We start from the raw sequence: 17155 nt of genomic DNA, 5'->3' as shown, positions 1-17155 counted from the left end.
TCGTTCTGTCCGTCATTTAATGTCTGGGTCGAAGGTGGTGTTAACTCGCTACTGACCCCTTCTATCAAGATAAAACGGCGGAGTGATGAAATAAAAGTACGAAAAAGAGGTTAAATAAGACGTGAAATAAGACATGATAAGCAAATGAGCAAATGATACTATATAGTTTTTAGAAATGTACTGTGCCACAATTGATATAGGCGTATTCATTAAAATTGAATATAATTTTTATTTGTAAATAGTATGTATTGGTCTTTCTGGGGGCAGGATTCAGGGTGTGGTGCCATGGAGCCGATGCGCAATCTTGGTTTATGATGTCACGGTGGCCATCTTGGATGACCTTGACCTTTGACCTTGATCCCGGTGGCCATATTGGATCACCATCTTGGATTCCGCCATCTTTGTTTCTATATCATTCCACCAGATTTGTTTTCCCGCGATTTTGAATTATAGAACTTTCCCCCATATAACACCCAACTACCTAGCATTGCACTTTTCGTAATGGCCGCCATCTTAAAAATCTATAATTCTCATCAGAAAAATAGGGAAAAAATTTAAATATATAAACAATTAATAAAATATTAATATAAAGAACTTCCAATAATTTGAAAATTGTCCGCCATCTTTAAAATCTGTAAATATCATCCAAATTTAATGGAAAAAATATTTTAAAATTTATAAAAACTTAAATAATTAAATTTTAATAAAAACACACTTACATCTTGGAGTTCTCAGTTCAAAAACGACGAAGGCATCTCTTCCCCCGTGGTGGCTCCAACCACTTTTTACCTTATCATATTAGAACTGACGTCCCCCCTCATCCATTTTTTTTCTCGAAAATTATCCCTTATCACCTTTTCCCAGAAATAAATAATTTCTCAGAAATTATTCGTTTCTCATTAACTCTACCCCTCCTATGCTTACTCCTGATTGGCCGACACACCTACCCTTTTATTAATTGCAAAGCTATTGGCTTACCCTCCCCCCCCTCTATGCTCATTCATGATTGGCTGACACCCTCTACCCTCTTATTAATTGCAATGCTATTGGCCACCACCCCTTCTATGCTTACTCCTGACTGGCTCCCCACTTTATTAATTGCCCTCCAACTTAATCTAATTGGTTACCACTTCTCCTATGATTCTCTCAATTGGCTCCCCTCTTTATTAATATTAATTTCCTTCCTGCGACAGTGCTATTGGCTCTTCTGTTTAGTCTGCCCATGTCCTGTTGGCTAGCACTCACCCCCGCCTTAATGTTATGCTATAAATAGGGCTGTCCCGGAGCCCTTCAGTTCGCTAAAGTTCCTCGCCGTCGCTTCCCCCCTCCTTCACTCCGCTCCCCTAGCGACGCTCTGCCTTTGCGGCGTTATCTGACACCTTGCAGCTGGAGAGTTCCGCGGGCCGCCGTGCGTCTGGATATTTCTGGCGACGGGTCGGCGCGGAATGAAGTGACTGGCCTCAGCTGCCCTCGCGAATTCTAGAAGTGGCGCCTGGGCCTATATAAGCCCAGGACGCCGGCCTCAGAGTGCAGTTCATTTGATAGTTGATCCGGGCGATAGTGTTGCGGTTGCGGCAGAGTTCTGAGGCGAGTTTCTGAGCGAGAGTTCCGGGGTGAAAGAGTCTGCGCGATAGTGTCGCGGATGCGGCGGAGTTCCTCGGCGAGGGAGTGGAGTTCCGGTGCGATAGTCCGGGCGATAGTGCCGCGGGTGCGGTGAGAGTCCCGAGCGAAGTCCCGAGCGGAGCGTTGAGTGGAACCTCGGCGAAGGCAAGTGCGACAGCGGCGGCGGAGTGCGGCGACGGAGGTCCACGAGGAGTGCTGCGGCGAGAGTTGCGCCAGAGGTGCGGCCCAGCGAGATGTGCGGTGTGTAAAAACTAAGTGACTGGGGAATAAACATTTTTAAACCTTATTGATTATTAGGCATTTTTAGAAAATTATTTGTTAGTGATGTAAATATAGGCAATCAATAAAACTGTGTAGTAAAATCTTTAATTGGGCTATCCATTTACGAACCCAGTTTTTCCCCCACGACGACTATCGTTTTAATAAACTGTAACAATATCCTAGAAATTTTATTTCATTATTTAACGAGTATTATTGTGAGCTAAATTTCTAGATGTTTTAAAAGTTTACAAAAAGCACATAAAGCAATAAAAGTCCGAAAATTTCATCCAGCACTCTGATGCATTATTTAATCTCAAAATAAAATAATAATTAAAAAGTTTTAGATATTTCAGACCAAAAATAAACTTTGATAGTGTGAGTGACATGATTGAAAACATATTTACAAATTTATTTTATGGATAAAATTGGAAGCCATTTTCCATTCAATATTAACTCTCCAACAGTATTGTCAGATAAAATTGGGGACAAAAATTTGACAGTGTAACAGGGCCTTAAACAACAACTTTAAATATTTGCCTATCTCTCTACCCTCCTAGATTGATACAGATGTTCCATTTACTTACCATCTGGTATATGGCTTTCCTCCCGTTTAGCCTCGTAATCTCGATCATCACATCTTCTATACGTATTTCAAGCCCCTCCACTCTTTCTTTGGCCATTTCCTTTTCCCGCTATTCCATTCCTCTCCATCCACACAAACCGACAGGTATTTATTGTTACTGTAGCAGCTGTGCCTTATCTCGGTCACCGACTCCTCCCAGAAAAAGTTTCTATCTTTTTATTATTAAGTTTTTATTATTAAATGTGCATGTGTTTATTGTTTATTTGAGACATAAACTTGCTAAAATATTTAGTCATTTTATATGTTTATCCTGTTAAAATTAAAATCAAAGTAGTTTTACTAGTGTTTTAGTTACTAAAGTGTTCGATCAACTGTAACGTACAAAACGATTTTAAAATGGCGAAGATTCTCTAGCTGAAAGTACGCGAGAACACAGATACATGCATACTTGCATACCTGCACACTTGCATACTTGCATACTTCCATACTTCATTGTTTGCAGTTCGATCAGCCCGCGTGACTTCGCATCCAGGTACAAGTACGTATAAGTGTATACTTTAGGCGAACTTTATTTTTGTTGTAAAATATCGGTGCAAACCGCGGTAGGTTGCAGTGACGGAAGCAGGAATTTTTTTTAAAGAAGGGGGGGGGGGGATAGTTTAGAAAAAAATTAGAATCTGTGCATTTAAAACTTTAGTCAACAACAAGAGTTTGGACTGTTAAATAATGAATCTCCTTTGAGGCTTATTCCAGATCTTGTGACAATTCACGTTGCATCACCAAAATATCTCAGATTTTTCTAATTACTTCGGGGATTGGGGGTGGTGGTTTTACATTCCCTAAATTCTCCCTATCTTTTTTTTCTACCACGTCGGGCACGTTATTGATCATGACGTCGGCATGAGACCCCTTCCAAGCAAATATACTTACAATAAGTTAGGATAGGAAAATAATTGCGTACCATGGTATGCAAGACCCAAGAATAAATGGTACAGGCGCCATGATAATGGTACGTCCCCGTGCAGCGATGAACGTTGGGCTTGTTGCCAGGCGCCTGGGATCAAGCCCCTCCTCTTCCCCCCTCCACTCAACCCCTCCCCTTACTACGACCAAGGACGTGTTTATCAGGGAGCGAGGGAGGGAGTCGTATCTACACACTCGTGCTGCATTGTTTCTGGCTGTACTTTGCGCCAGGGCCATGCACCAGCAAGAGGTTTGGCCCGGGGGGGGGGGGGGGGGAGAGAGAGAGGGGATCCCTCTATAGACGCGCATGCGTCGAGTGCATTGCCCCACGAGCTGAACCTACAGTTCATTGACCCCGAGTCAGGCACCTGAGTGAAGGTGGGTTCACAATAAAAAATAAAAAATAAAGAAACCAAAAACAGTAGGTCGCGTGTTCAATATCTGACTGCCATGTTTTCGAACCTATTAATTCACAACAGCGCAGAGGACGGTCGTGAGAATGGGAGAAAGGGCGTGCATTTAGGAGGGGAATGAATATGTTTTTTTTTTTTCCTGTTATGGACGCATTGCGCAACAGCCAATGGGGAAGTTCTGTCTAATTTATTTAATGTGTTCCAAAATTGTGTAGGGAAATATACTCTACGTAATATATATGCGTAGAATAACACTCAACAATCATTATGTCACACCATTAATCTTTATATGCCTTCCATCGCACTTTGTATTACAAATACGACACCCCGTAACGGGAGATACGTAGTTATATACCTTTCCAAACCATCCTTTACTGGCAGTGAAACCAATATTAGTGTCCGAATAATTACATTTTGATTTTTCAAAAATTAAAGTGCTTATTCGCGTATCACCACCTGGTTCACACCAATCCTGCCAGGCCAATTATTATTATTTTCATTGTAACATTCATTTAACAACCTTTTCCACGTGAATCTTCTGTTCATTTCTGTTCCGGTATCTAATGTCAAATATATTCCCGCTAGTGCAACCAACAGCGTCAGACTTATGTATATAAATTTTTAGTAAGAGTCCTTATTTCGTACTATTGTACGCACAGTTGACTTGCTCAAAACTAAAGTGTGACTAACATAAGCATGGCCTTCTAGTTTTGTCTGTAATACTTGAACACGATGCATTATGAGTGATCAAGCACGTACGGTTACCGGCAGCTGAATGGGCAGAAGTTGCTTTTGTTTGAGTGATTCCCTGCCATTGGCTAGACTGAGTTCACGGCTCGATCTTTGGCCAGGCGACAACGGTATGGGACGGTGTGGGGCGACGGAAGACTACCATATCGGAAGACTACCATAATGACAGTATTCCGCCTGGCCTCTTCGAAAAAGGCGGAACAGTACCATAACGGAAATATGTCATAAGTCCAAAGGACGAGACGGAATTCTGCCATATTTTCTTACACCCTCCATGGAATGAGTACAGCAGCATTGTCCTCGAAGTAGTGTATAGAATACTCGGTAGGTAGCGCTGTCAACCCTCTAGCTGTTTCTCAGGTTAAATATAAAGCGTACAGATAGCGCTTCAGACGGTGATAGTTGCAATAGCAAATTATATCCAGACGAGAAGAAAGAAATGTTTCCAAAATGTTATATAGGTAGCAATGTATTCTTATTACGACGATCAAAAAAAAAAAATACATGCGGTACCTAGTATTCCATTCTGCCAAAATTTCTTATACATTCTACGGAATGAGGAAAACGGCCTTACTCGCACTCGTAAAATTGTAATGTAACTAGCGTCATAGAATTTACATTTTTGCACGCGGGAATAATTGAAGTAATTGGTAGATCATTATTTAATGAGTGCAAATCCAACGCAAATATTCAAGGATTTTCTTATGTAATGTTTTCTGTGACGGAACACAAAAAACTTAGATATTAAGGTTTTTAATGTTTATAATAAATTATTTAAAGTCTACAAAATGTGTTTTTAAGATGCTGTAATGTGAGGGAAATATTATTGTGTAGTGTAGTTTGTTGGCACAGGGTAAGCAGCACAGGCGCTCTAGGGGAGACATAGGCTCGTACATTTCGAATGTTGATGGGCTTTGCACAGACTTGCAGTCTTTCAAAAATACTCTCTGCTGAAATATAAGTATTTTTTATATTAGAAAATAAAAATATATTACTATGCGTAGCATATTATCCTGCTTCATTAAAACTGTCAGATCTAATTGTAATTAAGTTTTTGTGCCTTACAGCACCTATAAACGAATTATGACATAAAATAACAACAAAAACACATGAACACAAGATATACATTGATACACTTAAATGCGACAATACACTAAACAACACAACACACAGATAGATAAAGATTGATAAAGTTCAGTTAACCAATTGGTTACTTTGGTTTTCACAATAATCTTAAACCGAAACTAAAATGGTGTATACAAAATAAATATGTAGATTACAAAAGTTTTATCAATGAATATTTGTAGATTATTCAAAAGGAGTTAAATTTTTTTACACATTTTATAGTTACTAATGGTTTTAAAAGTGTCACTAATTTTGTAATTGCAAGTTGGAATTCTTAATCCAAACCGAGTCATTATGTCTAAACCAACAAAAATGGTAATAAAATGTTTATAATAAAAAGTGCTTCACTGATCGAACGTCTAATAAATAGCATATTCAAAATAATTTAAATGCCTGAAATTTTTAAATATTAATTTGAGAACTTTTTCTGCATACTTTCAATTCTTTTCTAATTAAAATCTTTTGATGCAGAGAAAGTTTTAAATTTAATAAGAACTAAAGATCTTCATGTGTTGTTAATAGTATTATCTACATGTTGGCGAAAAAAGCTTGGCATCCAATATAACTCGAAGGTCTTAAAAGAGGACACCACGTTTAATGTCATTACTTACTATGTGATAATTGTGATTAATGAAATTAGTTTTTTGACTAAAGGTTATACAATTAATGCTATCGTAATTCAGAGATTTTTGTAAACTTGGAAATCAGATGCGAACAGCTGAAATATCTTGCTGAATTGTTTCACAAACATATTTCCCAATTATATATATTTTTTCATCAGAATATTTTCTTGATAAATTCTGATTACAGCTGGAATTACATTTATTAAATATTAAAGAGTAGTTGAGATAAACTACTACTTTGCGGAACACCTATTACCATGAAATTGCATTTTGAAACTTGACTGCAAAGGGTCTATTTGTAAGATGATTAAAATATATATACCACGCATTGCTTGACGAGGCCTAAAATTGACAATTTTTTAATCATAAGATTATGTTGGAAAGTATGAAAAGGCTTTGCTAATGTTGAAATAAATAGAATATTTTATTTACATCTGGATTTATACTGGTACACACACACACATATATATTTAAAAAAAAGCGTGTGTTAAAGACGATATTCCTGATTGAAAACTATGTGGTTTTACAAATATAATATTTTTAGGAAAAAAATTTATGTGCCTATAAATATTTTTTCGTCAAAAACTGCTAAAATACTAAAAAAACTAAGGTTTCTGACTAGAATTTAACCGTCAATAATACCTTTGAATATATATACTGTATTACAGTATATATATTCAAAGATAATACTTTAAGAAAATATATGCCGATAAATGGTTGAATACATAACCACTCACTGACTGATGCACACTTAATTAAAATATTTTTGTACAAAAGCAATTTTTTTTAATGATTTAAATGTTTGTTTGAGCTTTATTTATAACATGTTGGAATGATAATGCTACATTTACCAAAAACTTAAACGCTACAAAACTACAAAAAAATATTTTTTCAAAATCCGTTCCCCCGGAGAAACCCCCGGAATGGTCACCGCATGGCGAGCCCAAGAAAAGAAACGGGCTCCCCATTTGGAAGCCACCTGGAAGGTTTTTTTCTGTCCCACCCACCGTTTCTTTGGTAGCCTGACTTGTTACAAGGGATTGTATTCCTATAATCACAGAAAGTTACAAAAGAACCTTGGAAGAGCTGTGGAGGGAGGTGGCAGTCACGTGACCGAAGCTTCTGGCAGGGGTGGGGGCCAGTTGAGCTGTCGCTCGCTTCCGGGAAACAGTGGTCCGGTGCCGTCAGCTCGCGGTCCTAGTTACACGATCCAACGCTATCCATGGCATCAACGTCGGGTCATAAGTCACGGATTTTAAGCGGCACGCCGTTGCGGGGACAGGCACGGGAGATTGTGTACAATGTGGTGACACATTTGAAAGAGCAAAAGTGATTACATAATTTGAAGTACAACATTGTCGAAGCAACAAGGGTTTCTCAGTCAACTGTAAAAATAATTTTGGCAGAAGGTAAAGTAAAAAGCAAAAATAGTTTAAGTTTTTCTACTCCCACGGGAAAGAATATGGAGCGAAAAAAAAAAAAAGAATCGAAGTAGATGACTTTACGTGCGGTGCTATACGGCGGAAAATTCACGAGTTTTACACCGTTAGAAAAACAATTCCAACATTAAAGAAACTGACCAGGGCATTACGAGAGGGCGGAGTTTTAAATTGCAGTAGAGAGTACTTGCGGCATTTGTTTAAACGTATAGGATTTAGGTGGAAGAAATGCCAATCAAAAAGAAAGATTTTGGTAGAAAAACCGGAAATTTCTGCTTGGAGGGGGAGGTATCTACAAACAATTCGTAAATATCGAAATGCAGGTAGAAATATCGTGTATGTTGACGAAACATACCTACATGCAACACATTGCGTTAATTTCTGCTGGCAGTCGAGCACTGAAGTAGGTGTAACAGAATCAGTTGGCAAGGGGCCACGTTTGATAATCGTGCATGCTGGTGGAGAAGAAGGCTTCGTTTCTAATGCTTTATTAATTTTCAAATCAAAACAAAAGTCTGGTGATTATCATGATGACATGAACTACCAAAATTTTTCTACCTGGGTAAGACAGAAGCTACTTCCAAATTTACCTGAAAATAGTGTCATAGTTCTAGACAATGCCAGCTACCACAATGTCAAAATAAATAAAAATCATACGACCACTTCTCTGAAATCTGGCATCAAAGACTGGTTAAAAGCCAACAACATTCAATTCTCTACACACATGACCAAAGCCGATTTGCCACTTTTGGTAAAATCCCACCAAAGCACAAAAATATTCAAAGTGGATCAAATAATAGAGGAGTGTGGCCATGACACCATTCGTTTGCCTCCATCCATACCACCCGGATTTGAATCCGATTGAACTAGTGTGGGCAGATTTTAAAGCAAAAGTTTGCGAGGAAATATCTATATCTTTGGATGATAAACGAAAAATGTGTGAGAAGTTATTTTGTTCCTATACGGTGGAACAGTGGAAAAAGTGCTGTGATCATGTTAAAAACATTGAAGCCGAATATTTCAAGAACGATGCAATAGTGGACATCGAAATCGACAAGATAATAGTGAATCTTGACTCATGTGGCGAAAGTTCTTCGGGTGACAGGATCTAGCACTACAGAAACGGCCGAATGTCTGAACTAGACTCGAGCTCGGAATAGGTGAGTCGCGTTCAAATCAATTTTAACCGTACTTCCCTGTTATACATAGTTATAAATGTTTTTGTACTTTTACAAAAATTCCTTTGCAAAACTAATTGCCAACGGGTTCGAATCCCGACTCTGGCGTTCTTGATGGTAACCGTGTTTTCCAGAAATTAAACAACGTTGAACGATGGGGTGGTTCCTAAACAAAGAACGACGCAAGACCGCAACATAAAGATTTTTAAACTCTCAACTTTCTAGCGTTTTTGTCTGGAGTGTCCGCCTTCTTAATTCATAACAAATCCTTTCCGATAATGTCAAATGCTCAAAATGTGTATCTCAGGCCCCGGGTTTACTTTTTCGCTGCGTTTATTTTATTTATGTGCGGGCGTCTGTCTTGTTTGTTTTAATTGACAGTAAAGTTTGTTATTCGTGTTTGTAAAATAACTTGTTAAATAACTTACGTTTCCTTTGTAGACGATTGGCGTATTGGAAAAAGCTGACGAAATCCTAGTTCCCAATAGAGAAATCTCATTCAATAGTTATTACATTTAAAATAACTTAGTTTTTTCTTGCCATCCTTTTGTCGTTGCGGGTTTTTTGTTTATATACTTAGCCTTACTCTTTACATTCTTAACAATAGGCGTACAACTTAGAGTGAACGAGATGAGCTCACATGCATACAAAAGGTATTAAATACTTGAGTGTTGCCCGCGCAAAGCTGCGGCGAAGAGTTATTTCTTCGTACAGAGTTTACTTTGCTACTGGCCAACTGCGTGGGTACGATACCGTGTTCGTGTAAGTCAGGCCGACGCGACGGACAAGGGCAAAGGCGGAGTCACTCCCTCCCCCTACAACCGCTCGACGGTCCTCGGGAACTCGCGCATGCGCAGTAAAAGGTCCAGCTCAATCTTGTCTGGTTATACCAGAGAAAATGCCACCATTTTGTCTGGGCAATCCTTGGAGGAGACGGGGCGCGAACCCGGGTCCTACAAGTCACAAGGCAGGCGCTCTACCCCAGAAACAGAGTGGTAGAGCGGATACTTGCAGTCTCCACTGACATGATGTTATTCCACGAGTTTACTGTAGTTTCGTGTGTCATTAACACGCGCAGTAACATCTAACCTCGGTAACGAACAAATTTATGTGTTCTTATGTTGTTCGTTCAGCATGAACTCCAAGTTCAATTGTTTAGTAAATAAGAACGGATGTTTTTAAAATTAATTAAGAATTTAGTAACTACTATTAAATGGAAATATAATTAATATTTCAGTTATTACTTCATAAGTTGAATTATTTAAAATTATGGTAATAAATTACATGGGGAATATAGTAGAGTATATTAGAAATATATACGTTTAAACGGAAAAACCAATTACATAAAACTCACCAAAACTTCAAGAATGTGAAAAATAACTTCTTATTGAATGAGTTCACCAAGTTTGATTTCACTCACTTTAAATATCAATAAAATCACTTCTGAATTGAGTAACAATTAACTAAATTAAGTATCATCAACTAACATTCTACTCAAATAAAAAAAAATCACCGAAACGAAACAAATAATATGAACAATTATAGATTAATAATTAATCTCACTTAATTAAATTCACTTAAATCAGGTATATTTGATTTAATTAAATCAATCTGATCAGGTTTTTTTTTAAAAAAATATTTATACTGGCAGCTGTCTGTTTTTTTTTATTTTGACACAATACAAAAAGAATCAAAATAAATGTAATTTTTTTATGATAGCTTTAATTCTATGATCATAATCAAGTTAAATAATACAATTTACAATAAAATTTTATTTAAATTTACTAAAATAAATAACCTATTTCAATTTAATAACTGAAATAAAAATTAATATATTTACAAATTACAAAATTATTTAATTCAAATAAAAATAAAATTTCATGTTAAATAAAATAATCAATTACACACCAACTAATTAAAAAAATTGGCCAATATTTTATAAACAATTCAATTTAGAGCATTTAATAATAAATGGAGACAATAAATTATAACATCTATAAATTAAATGAAATACAATTTATTAAATTAATTCTAATTAATTGGTAAAATTTATTCTTTTTCTTCTGATTTTAATCTTTCGTACTGGATATTTGCAAATTCAGAGGTTAAATAATAGTCAAAGAACGTAACAAACCGAAAATCGAGCATTGAAAAGGAGAGAAAATAAATGTCATCGTCATCTACGTGCGAAAACTGAACTCCCGAGTTCAATTGTGGTATTTTCAGCAACGAAATGCTATAAATAAGGAAAAAAAATATTAGATAAGATATAACTTTTCATTTATAATGTATTGACAATACTAAAATTAATACTTGGTTAGCTAAAATCTTCTTCATTTTTTTCAAATACTTAAGATGCTGATTGAAATCAAATGCTGATGAGTTTATTGACAAACAAAGAATTGTGGTAATGTTTTTTACAACGCTTATTCAATTTCTGTAACAAAAGAATATTTCATTCAACATCAGTAATATAAATTGATCCCGTATAGAATCTTACATATTAATTCATAGGGGAGACCAGCCTAAAATGACATACCATTTTGTTTTCGCCCCAAAACTTAGAGCCAAACATGAAATAAAATTTAATAATTAGATTAAGTCTGACATTATTTTGTTTTATTTGGTTGAGCCAAAGTTTAAAAAAAAATCTTAAATTGAATTTTAGCAATTTTAAAAAAAAAGTTACCACTGTGTCGTTTTAGGCTTATATCAGTATAAAATGACATAAGTACATATTTTTTTTCCTTTACAACATAAACACGATTTATTTGTAAAATACTTAAACCACATTGCACTTAATCAAGACTTATTTAGTTAGCCACTTATTTTTGATTCTAACAGCAAAGTTCACACACATAACATTTTGTTTTCGCAGGGAGTCCAGCACATTCACTGTGTGCCCACTTTTTACTTTGACAGCATTGCAGCCAAGTTTCCTTAGGTCTCGACTGAGAAAAAAGTTCGTTGCAGTAGAGGCAGGGACAGTCATCGTCGGCATCATCTCCAAAAAGTTCTTTTTCGTAGCTAATTTCTTTATCTATCTTAAGTTGTTTGCTTGCTTTCCGCGCTGACTTCCGCTGTTCTTTTGCGTTTTCGTTTCTGTCCAGAAGTAGTTGCCTGAGGAATGGGTGAAATTGTAGCAACAAAAACTTTCTTAGGTGTGGTAGGTTGGCTATCATCGTTTGCTCTGTCATTATCTTCGAGGTTTGAGGGTGATGATATCTGATGATTTTCTTGAGCGTGGCTGTCTTCATTTTTAAAATCATCAGCAAATGCTCGCACGGACCTATCGTGCGATACCGAATTATTTTTATGCAAATAAGATCCTGGGAGCTCTTGATCAACTAGTTGTAGGCCGGAGTGACAAACTTGTGTTGTGGGTCGTTCATCTTCTAGTGGAAGTGGAATATTTGTTGTTTCAGCTGGCTCAAATAAGTGGTCCGGGAATATATCTGGATTCACTGGCCAAAGTCCGGTTTTCTGAAAGCCACTTTCAGCAATAGCTAAAGTGGCAGTTTTTCCATACGCAACAGCGAAGAGTTCACTGATCTGATACTGAGTGACAGTTCTTCCAGGATGATTCTTCAGCCATTTCGTTACTTCCTGGTCGTAATAGGTTTTGAGGGGGCCGTAAAACGATACATCAAGCGGCTGTAACCGATGTGTGCAATGGGGAGGTAAACATGACATCACTATTCCATTTTATTTTGCATATGTAAGCACATCCACATGTTTATGACTTGAATGTCCATCTACAATAAGAAGAATTTTGTTTTCTTGGGTAGGCATGACAAAAGATGAAAAATGCTTCAACCATGTTAGGAAATTCTCGCCTGTCATCCAACCACTTTCATGTGCAATGCCCAAGGTTCCATGAGGAGCATTATCAGTCAATTCCTTTTTTCCAATTTTTACGTGGAAAGATTAGAGCAGGAGGAACAAAACCAACAGGACTCATACAACAGACCACGGTAATATGTAGGCCATGCTCTGCACTAGTTATAGCCCCCACCTGTTTTTTTCCTGTAGTAGCAAAAACCTTTTGTGTTTTCTGACCTGTAGACAAGCTGGATTCATCAACATTATAAATTCTACTGATGCTTATGTTGTGGCTGTCTTGAGTCTCTTGATATGTATTGAAAAATTTACTGACTGGCTGTTTGTTGAATGCCATCGCTCGTGCTGTAGATGTTGCTTCTGGTTTTCTTAAGGATACATCTGGATTACGCTTCATAAACTCTTGTATCCAATCCCAACCAGCCATTTGCTTTTCTCGGTTAAAACGGTGAACTATAGCATTTATTTCTGCTAGCTGGTAAGCAAGTTTTCTTACTTCTGTGCATGTGAGTCCAAATAAACGGGATTCAAAAAGTTTCAAGTGGCTCACAAGTTCACGTTCTAGAGCTTCGTTAAATGTGGCATGAAAACGGCCCAAACCTTTGTTAACACCATTAAAGAATTTATTTTTATTTTTCACTCTTCTGCGAAGAGTAGCCTGTGGTACATTAAACCTCTTTGCAGCTAGAAGCCAGCCCATTTCACCCATATTAACTGCATCTATAGCTCTCTGCATTGACTCTTCCTCCCAGGATTGCCGGTAAGACTTCCTTTTGTAGCTTCCAACCATCTGCGAACATATCCCAAATATTGGACTGTAAAATTTGATCCTGTAAGGTACTTATCAAGGCTAGGGACATTTTATTGAAGGTTCCACATATCTTAAAAGATCAAGATACTGAAAAGTAGTTACTTTATTTGCCTATATTTTATATGAATGCTGTTCAGAAAAATAAATATTATAGGCTATTATAGCCTTATGTTATCAAAACTAGTTGCTAGCCTTTAAGTCGTTAAGCCTAATAATATGTATATGTTAATTCATAGAATTATAATATATTCAAAAAAAAGAATGCATTTCATCCCATGGAAAACATGTAGCGGATATTCGGGTAAAATGACATACTGTGTAATTTTACCCTCATGTGTGGTATGTCATTTTACCCAATTTGCACGAATATTTTAACCTCACATTTTAACCCACCCAGATGTATTTTAATGAAAATATATTTAGGTCAATAAATAGCCAAATTACCCACTAACATATGAAAAAATACTGTATTCATAATATATCTTACAAATAATTTTAATACAAGCACCCACACAATGCAAATAATTATTTCAGGGACTTACTATTAATTTTTCAGTCCTCACACAGTTACGCATCCACCAAAACCGACGCCATTTCCAGAGCACCACTACTGCCAACCTTGCTTACCATAGACCCTATAATATGATCACCTGTAGTGCGCAGAAACTCAAAACACCTGGTGTGTCATTTTATCCTAGTATGTCATTTTAGGCTGGTCTCCCCTATAGCCCGAACTGTAATTAATATTTTTTTTTACTTTCATTATAACTCCCTCGCAATCCATTTCGTGGATGGAATTTTGTAAAATTCGTTTTCATTTGAACTCAAGATGACAAAAATAATAATCTCGCCAAATTAAAAATCTGTATTAGCTATAGATTTAAAGTTAATTTTTTTTGAACGCCCCCGCACGGCTCTTTGTGGGTGGAGTTTCATAAAATTCGTTTTTGGTAAATTTTAACATGCTAAAAAGAATATTCTGGCCACGTTTTATACCCATTAGAGCTAAAGTTTGAAAATGTGAATTTTTTTAACTGACGCCCCCGCAACCGCGGGTGGAATTTCGTAAAATCCGTTCTTAGCTGACCTCTACTCAGCGAAAGGAATATTCCTACCAAATTTCAAGTCTCTCGGCCTTATGGTTCCAGAGATATCGTGATGAGTCAGTACATAGGTGGAATATATAATGCAATATTTTACTTACATAACCGTCGGTTGTCAGGGAATTGTGATTTTCGGTCACTAGATTGCATTTAATTTCAACTAGTGGCCTGGAGTTCAAACATTAACTAGAATCACATGACTTTGTATGCTTCTTATTTATTCAAATTCTTTTTAAGATAATAGTTATAATTTACTCATGTCGTTCGAGTATTAGGACTGTATGGTCGCGTTTTAACTTATGGTAGATGTCCGTCGCCCCCAGATGGAATTCTTCGATTATGGTAGTCTTCCAGTATGGCAGACTTTCGGAATGGTATTTTTCCAGTATAGCAGTCTTCCGTCGCCCCACTTCCCCCGTCAAAACAGGAGAAAAAGTACCATATTTTTATTTTTACAGATCGCGGCTATAAATATACAGTGCTGTTTCCTATAACCCATTTTTGGAAACATTTATTTATATTAGTGCGCGAACTGTTGAGTTGATTTATGACCGGAACTACAGAAAGTAATCGCCAGAAGTGCTATCTGTAGCCTTTTAAGTTAAATTCTACTATTTATTGATTTTCGTAAGATCATAAAATAGTATTATTACAGTTGTATTTATTCTGACAGAAAAAAAATTAAATGCTGAACACCAACTATTATTTTACAGGAGGAACTATTTGTAACATTCAGTCACTATCAATAACAAGGCATTCTATGGAAGAATGTGCGATGGTGACTAAAGCCTAAATTCTTAAAATTAAATGATACAAACAAAATATGAACAGAAACGTCTAACCAAGATGGCGTCTTTCAATTACATCTCCTTAGAAAGAAAATGGTTATATCACATGATGTTCTTGATCAAATACACCAGAAAAGTGTATTTCCACAATTCGCATTTCAAATTTTCCTTAGAGAATAAATGTTTTCCGATACATTAAACAACTTTTCATTTCATTATAACGTTTTGTCTGAAATTTTGTGCTCTGTTGCGTTCATGTGGCAATGGAGCACACCGATACAAGGACAGCGCTAAATGGCAGAGATCGTGCTTTGGAAAGTAGAGACTAAATGCCCATTTAAACGCACACTGCAGTCTAAGGATGACATGCGCTATAGCTTTAGAGAGACCGAAGCAGAAGAAGCGGAGGTTCTTCAGTAAGGAATCAGTCTGTAGGGTAGCATATGAGGGTGGAGTATACACATGACTGTGGATTTTAGTCTGACGCAAAATGATCCGCAACATTTCCGGACCTCTATCAGGGCCGTAGCCAGGATTTGGCGAAGGAGGACCAGTACGACCAGTATATATTTTGTTTATAATTTTTCTCTACAACTGAATTAAAAAAAAAAAACATTTTCTGTCACACTTAAATAAAATCTCAGGGAATAGAAAAAAATTTTGAACACCAACCTTTCCAGTACAAATTTAAGTAATGATTTTTCTTGACGAAACTGAACATTTCATATTTTGGTTTTTATTTAATTATTTTTAATTCTTTGTTCACGAGTCAGTGTCATGATTTCTTTAAAACAAGCCCTGAATACATACATAGCCTATGTTACATAAACTTATGTCAAGTTTGTATGAAAGACATGCTCACAGTAGCACGTGTGCAAACCGGAATTAAATATAGACTACTTGGAAAAACAATTGCTGTCGCTTCTGTGTATGAGGAAGGTCGAGCTATGCGTTATTGTACCCCACTAATTATTACAATGAGCCTTAAAAATGATCTCTAAGTAGGTAACTTGCTTTGGTTTTCTTCTGTCTTCCTTGTTAACTTTTTTTGAAGTGAAACTTCTCTGCGGAGGGGCTACAATTTTCGAGCGTTACGAAAATTCCGGTCGCACGAGGGGAATAGTTAGGTACGTGGTGGGGGAACCGGCAGAGTGCGTCAGCGGCGACGCCACTCCAACGCATGCACTAGCGGTCGAATGAGAAGACTGCTAGGAGGAGGGGAGATAGGTACGGAGCGAAGCATGCTATATGCCAGTTGTAACGGCCGGTAGTGGGACGGCAGGGGAGATTTATAAATGACGCAGGAGTGATGCTACGGAATTCTCGTAACGCTGCCTGTGTTCGTCTACTCCTCAGTTTTCGTAACGGCTAATGATTTATTTATTTTCTTTTTTATCTATGATCGTACCTGCATCCTTACTAGTCTCAAATTTTATCTCTTGTTCGATAAAAAAGTACTAGTAATTTATCTCTATCTATACATGACAAGCAAGAAGGTTTCACTTCTGTGGCGCGTGTATTCCACTCGCACATTATTTTAAATCCGGGAAGGAAGGGGTCGAGAACCCCTCGGACGACCCCCCGTGTCTGCTCTGTGGATGCCGAGATGCAGAATCGCGAGCCGAGGGAAGCCCGAGGGAAGCCCGAACACGCCC

At 37.1% G+C, this 17155-nt stretch overlaps 1 protein-coding gene across 1 annotated transcript in view; it reads left to right on the top strand.

The window, feature by feature from the left end:
- Nucleotides 1-17155, top strand: part of LOC134538431 (ATP-binding cassette sub-family G member 4-like) — a 327680-nt gene that overhangs the window by 180958 nt on the left and 129567 nt on the right. The window lies entirely within an intron of this gene.

This window comes from Bacillus rossius, chromosome 13 (genome assembly GCF_032445375.1).
Source record: "Bacillus rossius redtenbacheri isolate Brsri chromosome 13, Brsri_v3, whole genome shotgun sequence".
Lineage (NCBI taxonomy): Eukaryota > Metazoa > Arthropoda > Insecta > Phasmatodea > Bacillidae > Bacillus > Bacillus rossius.
This window is presented reverse-complemented; position numbering and strand designations above follow the sequence as displayed.